At 34.7% G+C, this 11,855-nt stretch overlaps 1 long non-coding RNA gene across 1 annotated transcript; it reads left to right on the top strand.

Annotated features, from left to right (window-relative positions):
* Positions 1 to 9,562: 9,562 nt before the first annotated feature.
* LOC127075416 (uncharacterized) lies at positions 9,563 to 11,780 on the top strand. The gene is made up of 3 exons (XR_007786441.1): positions 9,563 to 9,630; positions 11,523 to 11,572; positions 11,651 to 11,780. It is a non-coding gene; the product is annotated as an uncharacterized LOC127075416 (long non-coding RNA).
* The last annotated feature ends 75 nt before the right edge of the window (positions 11,781 to 11,855 follow it).

The raw sequence follows: 11,855 nt of genomic DNA on the forward strand, positions 1-11,855 counted from the left end.
AATAATAATATGATGGAAGCTCTTTGCAAAGATTTCAAGATCGCACATCATAATTCTTCTCCTTACAGACCTAAGATGAATGAGGTTGTTGAAGATGTGAATAAGAACATCAAGAAGATCATTCAGAAGATGATTGTGACCTACAAGGATTGGCATGAGATGCTCCCATTTGCTTTGCATGGGTACCATACGTCCATCCACACTTCAACAGGGACAACCCCTTTCTCACTTGTTTATGGCATGGAAGATATGCTCCCTGTAGAGGTTGAGATCCCATCATTGCGTGTTTTGGTGGAAGCCAAGTTGACTGAAGCTGAATGGTGTCAGACCAGGTATGACCAGCTGAATTTAATTGAAGAGAAGAGGTTGACTGCCATGTGTCATGGCCAGTTATACCAGCAGAGAATGAAGAAAGCTTTTGATAAGAAGGTCAAGCCTCGTGTATTCATAGAAGGTGACCTTTTGCTCAAGAAGATTTTATCTTTCAAACCCGATTCTAGGGGCAAATGGACTCCTAATTATGAAGGCCCATATGTTGTCAAGAGATCCTTTGCAGGCAGTGCTTTGATTCTTACAACTATGGATGGTGAAGAGTTCACTTGTTCTGTGAATGCCGATGCAGTCAAGAAATACTTCGCCTAAAAAAGAAAAGAACAACTCGCTAAGTTGAAAACCCGAAAGGGCGACTTAGGCAAAAATGAGTGTCTCGGTGGATTGAAAACCCGAAAGGGAGATCCAGGAAAAAGTTAGAGACATAAAACAGAAAAGTTTATCCCGATAGATTGAGTATCCCACCTTAGGGCAATCTATGCAAAAATTACGGATTATGGCAAGTAACTGCATTCGGCTGAACTCCGGTCTTGAAAGCATTTTATTTGAGCAAATCAGTTCGCTCGGGTTCGTCATTCTCAACCAAAACCAAGAGCACAATGGATATTGAAGTTGGTAGAAGGATTAATGATCATTGTATTCAATGTAGCCCTTTTTCCATGTAAATCACCATTTTTCAACTTTTGTAAAGATCTATGGAGTCTTGCCATTTACAGGCTACCATTCTATTAAATAAAGTTGAGCTTTTCATCCAATTGTTTCTACTCTTATTTATTTTTCAGCTAAATAGAATTAAGTTTTATGCTGATCATTTTGAAATTGAATTTTTTAAAAAAAAATCATCTTTCTTAAAAAAAAGCAATTACTTTTAAAGAGAAATCGATTTCATTAAGAAATATCAACAGCAGTCTAAGAACAGGTAAGTCTTAGAAATGCAAAGCATTGTTGATCTTCCCCAAGCAGTTGGTTCAACAATTCAATTTTTCCAGCCGAGTTTTGTGATCGCCTCCCCAGTTGAGTTGTAGGCGCATATTCTCAACGGTTTGCATAGATTCAGTATATACTTTTATTCCCCTCAAGTCGCCAGCAGAGTTCTCTCCCGATCCCCGCCGGCAGTGTTGATTTTTGAACAGTACTTCTGGTCTTCTGCGAGGTTGTCTCCCATTTAATATGATGTTGACCTAAAATTCCCCGCAGAGTTGATGATTCAAATCCTCAACAGATCCATTCTCTTTCCCCAGCCAAGGTCGAGCCTTTGATATGGATGATTTATGTCCATCCCCAACTCTTTTTCTCCAGTCGATGCCTTCATCCTGTCGAGATTAGCCGAGTGTTGTATCGATGATTCATATCAATGACATTTGTATCCTTCATGATTGTTTCGTCAGTATGACCATCAATCATATATACATATACATATACATTCATATATTTCATTATGCATTTGTTATTGCATTTGATTCCTTGTTCCTCTGCTATGGTGGTATCCTTTCCCCATGCAGATTTTGTACGTCTATCCTCCCTTAATGGTAGAGTGTCAGCCTATTAAGCAAAAATAATTTAACCGTTCTCATTTCCCCACTAAGTTATTTCCTCGTGGATGATTATTATTTCAGCTTCCTCCCCAGTTGATTATCTGGATGGAACCACTCCCCCTGAGTTATATCCTCATTGGGTCGAGTCTTTGATTGACAGTTTTCTTTCTAGCTCTTATCTGGATAGATACTTTTAGTCCCCTAAGAATCTATTACCCAGTAACTAGTAATATTATTCTCAATTTTTGAGTACATTACTTTTGCCCAATACCTAGGAAATTGTAATTTACTTCCTTTTGTTATCCCCAACGGATTCGTTTTACTTTTCCCCAGGAAGTCTATCCTTGATATGTTCATCCTAACCGATGACGAATATTCTTTCCTTTTGAGTCTATCCTTGATATGTTCATACTAACCGATGACGAATATTCTCTTTATGGTTTTCTACCCCGTAAAAGGGTAGTTGTAATCCCTATTTGATTTTCCGAGAGAGTTAATCCTTGATATGTTCATCCTAACCGATGACAAATTTTCTTCTCTTTGCGGTCTTCTGCCCAGTAAACGGTAGTTGTAAATCTTGCGTTCCCCTATGAGTTTATCCTTGATATGTTCATCGTAACCGGTGACGGATATTCTCTTTTTGGTATTCTATCCAGTAATTGATAGATGTAATCCCTACTTTTTCCTGACAGTCAATCCTTGATATGTTCATCTTAGCCGATGAGGAATATTCTTCCCTTTGAGTCTATCCTTGATATGTTCACTTTAACCAGTGACGGATATTCTCTCCCTTTGGTCTTCTGCCCAGTAACCGGTAGTTGTAAATCCCATTTGATATATTCTCCAGCAGGTTGTTCTTGTCCAGTAACCGGTAATGAATACACCTCATGTTTTCCTTAGCGAGTCATCCTTTATATGTTTACCTTAACCGGTAACGGATTTCCTCCCTATCAGATTATGTTATCTCCTTACCCAGTAACCGGTAATAGATGATATATTTCTGGTACTCCTGTGTTGAAGATCATTCTTCCCCATTCGAGTTTGATTCAGGCAATTCAGTTTTGTTCTGATATACTTGTTTCCCATGCGGATTTTCCTTTTATCCCCGGCTGAGTCCTTCCATTGATTTATTTTCATGGAATCCTCTTATGTCTCCAACAGTTTTTAAGTCGTAGCCTGACCTACGCATAACTTTTCCCCCTAGAGTCCCTGTCTCCCTAGTGAGTTTTCCTTACGGAATACATTATGTTCCTGCGGACTTTCAGTCTCTCCGATTTCCTTTTCTTTGTGGCAACATTTTTCCCACGAAGATCCATTTTCAACATTTCATATCATATGCATCATGAGGTCTCTTAGGGACCAATTTTTTTTTCTATTGCTGTTATGTAAGTACATTCTACTGAGTCAATACGAAAATTTTAACCTTCATCTCCTCAACTAGAACATCCTTAAATAGGGGCAGCTGTAAGACCCCAATTTTGACCCTAAGATCCCTCATGATATCTCATCATAGGCATTAGCATTGAGATCACACCTTGGCATCCTCCTTACCCCTTCATTCATTAGGTTTGCATAGGGAGAGATCACCAAGCACTTTTGATTGTATCATACTTTGTTTTTCATTATTTACTAACCAAAATACCAAAAATATGTCAATGTATAGTTTGTTGCTTTTGTAGGTAGTGTGTATGCTCACCTATACTCTATCAAGCTCATATCTAGGGTTTGAGACCCTCAATGCAAGGAGCACAATCAAGAATTGGTTCAAATTGTCTCTAGACATCATATATGGATCCTTATGGTCTTCACATATCATTTTTATCAAGAAATCACCAAGAGTTTGGAGTTTGTTTGCCTTGGAGTTCTTCAACAAGTTTCTTCAACAATTGATCAAATATTTCAAGGGATAATTCACCTTACATCATCTTACATATATATTATCCTCCATGAGTCCCAAAATTCAAGAGAATGTCAAGCTAGCAAGATGGTTCATGGTGGTTGATAAGAGAAAGTCAACTAGTCAAAATTGGGGTTCCCTAGACCCTATCTCCTACACTTTTTGTCATATGAAAATGATTCCAAGAGTAGTGTTACTCAAAATGACATTCCAAACAACTTCCATGTTTAAGTCAAGAGCTAGTTTTGCTTGGAAATTAATTTTTAATGGTGAAAGATTATAGGTCATCTTGTTTGAACCCTAGTTTGGAGGTCAACTTTCCAAGACCATAACTTGCTCAATTTTTATGAGATGAAAGCCATTAAAATTACATTATCAAATTCAATATGTCTACTTCAACTTTTATGTTTGGAGGAAGTTCAAATTCAACTTGCAAGTGCATGTGCCAAGAGGAAACATTATAGGTCATTTTGGACCAATACCATTGAACGAGTGATTTTCCTCAATTTCTAAAATGCATAACGCCTTCATGCCAAATCCAAATGAGGACAAATTTGTTAGAAAATTTAAGATGTTTGAAAGAGATACAACTCTGATGAAGGAACTTTTCTCATTTGAAGTCCATAGAAAAAGTTATTCAAGGTGGAAGAAGTGAACATTTGACTTGGGACTTAGAAAATTTTCAAATATGTTTGATTTCCCAAACTTTCACCTCAAAATTAATCATGATACAAGCTTCAAATGAAAAGGTTTTCAACATAAAAGTTGTTCCTCTTGATCTCACATTTCCAAAAAGTCCAAGGTCATCTCATTTGACCAAAGAATGAAGGACTTGTGCATGGATGCAACATGAAGAACCATTTGGATGATTTCCACTTACACTTTCCATACACGATTGCATGGCTTTGTAACATGGTTTCATCATGATTCACACTTAATTTTGGACCTAATTGCATCACTTGATGGGTCTATCACACGCCCATGCAAACATGCAAAGAGAATTTCACAAAATTGCCAAATTTGGATGTGTGTAAAAATCAATCTCATGGCCTATAAATACAACCCTTATTGCTCAGAGTTAAGGACCTCATGCCCAAGCTTTGAACCTGCAATCCCAAACCCTCACCATTGAAGGATAAGCTTGAAGATTTTCTTTGAAAAATCGAGTTTCAAATCTCCATCTGTTTTGAGATTGAAACTCCAAGAGTCCATACCTTTCATTGATCCTAATCACTTCCAACAAGCATCTGAAGCAAGGCCAAGCATAATTGAAAGCAAGATCGTGCCAATCTGAAGCTCCATTGAAGGTGAATTTTCAGAATTTTCATCTCTTCGATTCTCCCTCAATTCTCACCATTCTTGTTGATTTTTGGTTGTCTGAAGTCCTATCAATGTATGCAAGAAGATTGAGTTACTTTGAGGTCAAATCGAAGCAACTCAGTTCATGATCCTCAAAATTCGAATCCTTGTATCTTTTTATATACTTGGAATTGGAGAAAATTGAGGTCAGATTCGTGTTTATGAGCATTTTTTCTTCAAATTAGTGTATTCAGTTTTCATTTTCCATTGAGTTGAGCTTGGACCAGACCGGTGGTTCTCACCGGAGAAGATGACCAGAGCTAGGGCTCTGGTGGTGCGCTGGATCAATCTAGGCCATCTGATCCGTTTGAAATGTTTTAATCTCGCGTGTCCAATCTGATTACCATACCTGCAGCGCGTTTGACTAAGGACCTTGTGGAATGCGCGCTCCTGGTCATCTGATATGCCACCTCAATTAATGAGGGAGATAAGGTGGCCCTTGTTTTTTTTGTTTTTTTATTTTTCCATTTAATCCTTTTATTTTTTATTAATTCATATCAATTTCATTTTTAATCCAAAAAATATGGGACTTTCACCAAAAAAATTCAAATATTTTTCTCTTTCATTTTCTAAATTAAAATTATTTTTTGGATTAATTTTGATATTTTTCATGATTTAATTGTTTTTGTGCATATTTTTAATTGTTTAAAAATACTTTTGACTTTTCAGAAATTACAAAATTTTTTGTCTAAGGTATTTTGACCTTGTTTGACCTATGATAAATCTCTTGGCCATTTATTTGGTGTTTGGAAGAGGTTTTAGGTTTTTGACCAAACATAATTCAATTTAAATGCATTTTAATTTGATTTTTAATTGATTAATTGTGTAGAAATTATGTTGAGCCATTTTTATTTACTTGAGAAGTTTGACTATGTGTTTGGGCCTTGGTCAAGGTTGATTTGACTTTTGTTGGATTAAAATCATTGGATTTAGGGGATTGATGAAATGTACATTTCATCTCCAAAAATGAATGAATGATTTTAATTTGATAAAAATCCTCCCATGACCAATTTGTGTTTGTCTCATTTTCCCTCCCTCTTCATCTTCAATCCCATTATTTCCCATCCTTTCCATTGACCAATGAAGTCTCAATATCCTAAGGCTAATTGGTCCATCAATAACTTTGTGTTAGATGAACCAATACAAGTATGGATGAGATAGGTCCATCCTTTGATCTTTTTATTTTTGTGTGTGGTGTGTTTTAGAAGTATGATTCATTATACCATATCTCTAACATGCATTAACACCAAAATTTCTATTGTCCGACCTTAGATAGTTGTGACTTCTACATAAGTCCAATTACGATTGCTTAACATAGCGCAAAATTTTGACCCAAAGGCATAATATTCTAGTAAGTGAGATTGTAAGTCTCCCCCCTTTCATGGTATTGTGTGGAAACTTGGCCTTTTTTCCTTCCTTTGGCAGATGTCTTGGTTCAATGATCTATGCTTGTGAATAGATGGTTGAGTGTTCTCCAAAGAATGACTTAATCAATTGAAAAGTAAAACACCACTGACATCTAATCAACTAACATGTGACTAACTTTTATTATTCTTGCTTTTAATTTCAAGTCATATACTTTATGCAATTTAAATTCAAGCCATTTACCATTTCATTTGTCATTTATATATGATTTAACTTGTTTATGTTTATGTCATTTTCACTTTGTTCATTTGAGCCATATATTGTGATTGTATATATTTGTTTGTGTATTTTGCTTGTGTTTGTGGTCTTAGGACCTTAAAATACTTAATAAACAACAAAAACCCTAAAAAATGTTTGTGTGGACTGTTGGATTTGATCTGAACTCTTGGACTTAGAACTAGGCAACATTCCTATGCAAAAGGACTTGGCCAATGCCAACATTTTTGAAATCAAGTTATTGTGATTTGAGCTTTCACCTGATGCAAGTATTGGGATCCACATGAATTCATCTGCTACATGGTCTTGATACAACTGTTACTTTGAACCTGTGTCTAATGCCTTATTCTGAGTCAATCAAGGAGTGTGTCATCTGATACATGAGAATAAGAAGACTATGAAGTTGCTTGCTTGGATGTGACTATCTTTATTTGATGCCTTGCTCTTCATTTTGCTACTTACTTATTGATATTGCTTGATTTAAAGTCCAAAGGGAAAGTGGGTTTCTATATGACATTGTTGTTTGTTGGATTGCATCTCATTGATCAGATCTTTTCAACTCTCAACTTTTAAATTTTTGTTTAGGATTAGTCTCTTCATCTCCTCCCACTTCTTAAATTTCAAATCTCCCCCCCTTCAAAAACTTCTTTGCTTGTGATTTCTAAACTTAGACCTTAAAGCAAATTAAATTTTTTGGCCTTATGTCATTGCATTTTAAAACTTTTTTCTTAATCAAATTTGTAAATAAACTTAACCATATTGATTTAAAATTTCAAAAGACAAAAAGAACTAACACTCATTCAAACTCTTTTAGGCTCTTTTGTGCCTCTTTTAAACTTAATTTTTGATTAAAAGCAACTCACTCATTTTGAAATTGATACCACGAACTACGAGGTTTTGATCCCTCATTTTTATATTGGTACGTTCACATAAGTCTGAAGGTCACAAAAATATAATTAATGAATTCTTTTCTCATCCCCCCACTCTATTTATTGCAAATATCTTTTAGATCAAAAACACATGCACACATAAAAAAAGGCTCCCTAGGAGTACCTAGGATACTTTGGGTGCTAACACATTCCCTCTGTGTAACCAACCCCCTTACATGTAATCTCTGACATTTTATTAGTTTTGATTTGAAAACTTCTTATCTTTGGATTTTGTTTGTACTTTTCCCTTTTTCTTTGGAAACAATAAAAGTGCGGTGACGACTCTGATTTTATTGACGTTAAGTTTATCCATAGTTTAATGATTACGAATTTACCGCTATAATACTCACTCAAGATTTCAAAAATATTGATGAGCATTAAAAAAAAAGAAATAGAGATAACAATATAGAAAGAAAGATAATATAGCCATGAAAAGGAAACTGATTGAAGAAAAGAAAAGTGGATACTTTAAATATGTCATTAATGAAATCAATCCATTTATTTATGTTACAAGGGATTTAAAATTTAGAAAATAAAGGGGCAATAATATTTTGTCAAGACAAAAAAAAATTAAAACACACAGTAATTTTTATTAGATATAATAAAAAGGAACAGAAAAAAGAGTGACGTTTAAGGTGGGAAAGGAGAATCCTTTCCTAACATGGGAAAGTGCCTTAATAACCACTAATTTGTTTAAAAACTGAACACATTAAATTATTATTACATTTTCCTTCTTCTCTCCCCTAAAAATTAATTTAGATTGATTACCACCCATTGCATGATCCAATTTCAAATCAAATAATTTTTCTAGATATGACAAGATGGTTACGGAAGAAGAAGGAAAATGGTTACATGACATGTTTTATTTTTAGCAAAATAGGGAAGCACCACTGTAAAAAAAAAAGCTTTGAATCATGGCCGTAAACTTTCATTTCATTTTGCTGTTCCAAAAAAAAAAGCTCAATTGATCCTCACTAGCATTTGCATAAGAGTAATTTGTAGGGATATAGTTATAATAATGGTAGTACTAGCCAATATTAGGAGGAACAAATAAACATGTGATACATCATTTGAGGCTGATGTTGCATCACACCATGCTTTGCCTGCTGCATATTCATGTTCATCAGCATAGTTGGTGGAATTGTCCAATAACAAAACCACCATTATAAATAGCTTCAAAGTTTCCACCTAGAATAGTAGTAACTAGCGCTGGACAGAATAAAGAAACCCAGCCCAAACCGACCAAACCATGTGGCCCCTTAGACACCGGTTCGGGTGAGTCGGTTTTTCGGTTTGACGGTTTGAATAATCTTTGGTTCACATGGGTTAAACCGGTCGGTTTAGGTTTGAATTTATGGACCCGATGATATCCTAAACCGACCGGTTCAGTAGAAATTATGTTATAGACCATAAATTCCTAAATCAACCGGCCGGCCCAACCAAAACCAAGACTCTCTCTCAGTCTCAAATCTCAATTCATTAGTTCCACTTCTTCGTGAGATTCATACGCACAAACAGCAACGTTACTCCGCTAGGGTTCATCATTCTCTCAGGTAATCGGTTGATTCTAGGGTTCATCCTTTCAATTTCCAGTTCGTGGTTTCATCGTTTAAGAACTAACTCTTTCTACCTTCCAATTTTTTGGTTGATGCTAGTTCGTGGTTTCATCGTTTAACGAAGAACCGTCGCCGTCCATTATTCAACCACAAATCACCACCGATGTAAGTTACTCCTTATCTTTCTTTCTCTCTTTCCCTCTCTTTCTCTCTGACTATGGTTGAAATGTTAAGTTTGGTTGAACTATTTCTGATGGGTTTGACTTTGTTTTGTTTTAACTCCGATTCTAAAACTGCTTCTTCAGATTGATTTTATGAAGGTGTTGTCGGTAAATATTGTTCCTACTCAGCTCGCCGACAACTTCCGGAATAAGAAGCCTGAGGTTTTACTCTTGGCCGTTATAAACTTCATGTTATCTATAGCTACTAATAACTAGCTATTCAAATAAAAAGTGATTTTTAAAAAGTGATTTTTAAAGCTATAACTACTGCTATGAAGAATCATTAGTTACTGCTATGAAGAAATAATCATTTTCTTACACAAGTTTGAAATCACTTTTTTCAAGCATTAACAAATAGGCTCTTTATCATGCTAGTCTTGCATCTGACAGAAATAAGTTTAAGTTGTTATAGAGGAATATTTGTTTTTAGAATTAGTTATTTGTGATTGGGGCAAGTATTTTTGAACTACTGTTTTTGCAGCCTCATTATTTCTGTTTTATTTTCTATTTATTTTGTACTTTCTTGATATTTCAATATGATTATAAAACTATTTCATTGTTCAGTTGTTTGGGTTGTGTGGCATTATTAGTTTTGAGTAAGCTAAGCTATACTTGATGGTTTGAGTTTTGTGGTATGGTTCACATTAGTTCTGGTTTTGTTTTGAATAGCTTTTATACTGATTATTATGGCTTGTTTGAATATTATGAGAATGGTTGGACATATCAAGATATTACGATGCTTAGGTGTTGGATCATAAGTCACACTTCATTTTAATAGTTGTTGCTTTTAATCCTAGGATTTAAACCTTTTAATTATAAATTTGAATTGAGGAATTCAATTTTTATATCTTCTCCGTTAGAGAATTCTTATTTCCCCCAATGTTGAAAACTTTGTTAGTTCATGTAAAGTTTATTATTCTCTTTTCTCATTTCATCTATTTGTATAGATATATAAATATAGATGATATACTTAAATTTTTACCTTAGCTGCATATTGAAATGTTTTTTTTGTCAATGTCTGAACCTCATCAGTCTTTTTGATTACGTTATCTAGTAATTTATATGCTGTTTCTGTCATCATATTTGGTTTATAGGGTGAAAGTATGTGCAAATCAGGCCTAACATATGTTTATATGTACATCTTTTAATTTGAAATTTGCTTTACACAATAGATCTGTCCAACTGTAGTTTGTTTTGGAAGTCGTGTTATTTAATTTGAAATTTGCTTTAACACAGAAAAGATGTAGACTAACAACCAAGTTTGTTTACAAAGTCTTGAATATTCGATAAAAATCAAAAAAGAAATGAAAATTTTAATAATTATGAGGCATGGTCAAGAGTGATTTCAATCTTGGTTGTTTCTAATGGATATCTGGTAACACAATGTGCTGTTATTGTAACGAGGAACAATATTCTAAAGGTAATTGGATGAGTCCTGCCGCCAACGACCTAACTCAATCGAAGTATAAATCTGTGTCCAAAAACCGTTTTAATCCTTATACATCAGTTTAATACTTTGATAGTTTGTTAATATAAAATATTATTTGTAATTCTTGTCTGTTTGTAACTATTTTAAAATAATATTTATAAGTATTCCTCTATTTGTTTTGTATTCCTCTAAGGGGCCACATGGTTTGGTCGGTTTGGGCTGGGTTTCTTTATTCTGTCCAGCGCTAACACTCCCTATTCAAATACTTGTCTTTTTAAATTTCTTTTCGTTGAAAACATTGAACTTTCTAACCAGCATCACCCACCGACACAATTTCAAGGTAAGTGTCCTAATAGGTATTCTCATATGAAGTGGCATTTAGGCTAAAGATGAGTTGTTAGTTATTTGGCTTGTACTGTATGCTTTTAGTGTGATAATAATTTGTTATGAAGGTGCCAGCTAATTGATCATAGCACGCAATGGAAAGAAGATAAATTTGAGTTTGGGTTGCCTACTCAACAACACTGTATGTCAAGAAGCAGTGGATGCATATCATTAAAATTTATTTCTAGTTCTGCTATAGTAGATGCAGTTCTTAAACATTTATCCTTTCATATAATGGCAGGAAAATTATTGGTGCGCGTTGGTATATTAAAGGATATGAAGTAGAATTCGGTAATCACACTTCTGGTACTAGTTTTCTGTAATCACACTTCTTTTTTCAAATGATTTTTCATCACTTTTTATTGCCAGATTATGGTTCCAGTCCCACAACTATTGGTTTAGAGGTTATTAATAGGCCCACAACTCTTGTTGTGAAGAGATTGATCTTTGAGACAGTAACCTTGAGGTGGAAGTTGAATCATTCTCTTTCGGAGTAACAACTTCAGGTTGGTTTCTAACTGAGTTTTGATATTTATGCCTATAAATGAATTTCATTTACTGAGAAAGCTTGTTG

Source organism: Lathyrus oleraceus, chromosome 4 (assembly GCF_024323335.1).
Source record: "Lathyrus oleraceus cultivar Zhongwan6 chromosome 4, CAAS_Psat_ZW6_1.0, whole genome shotgun sequence".
In the NCBI taxonomy this organism is placed as follows: Eukaryota; Viridiplantae; Streptophyta; class Magnoliopsida; order Fabales; family Fabaceae; genus Lathyrus; species Lathyrus oleraceus.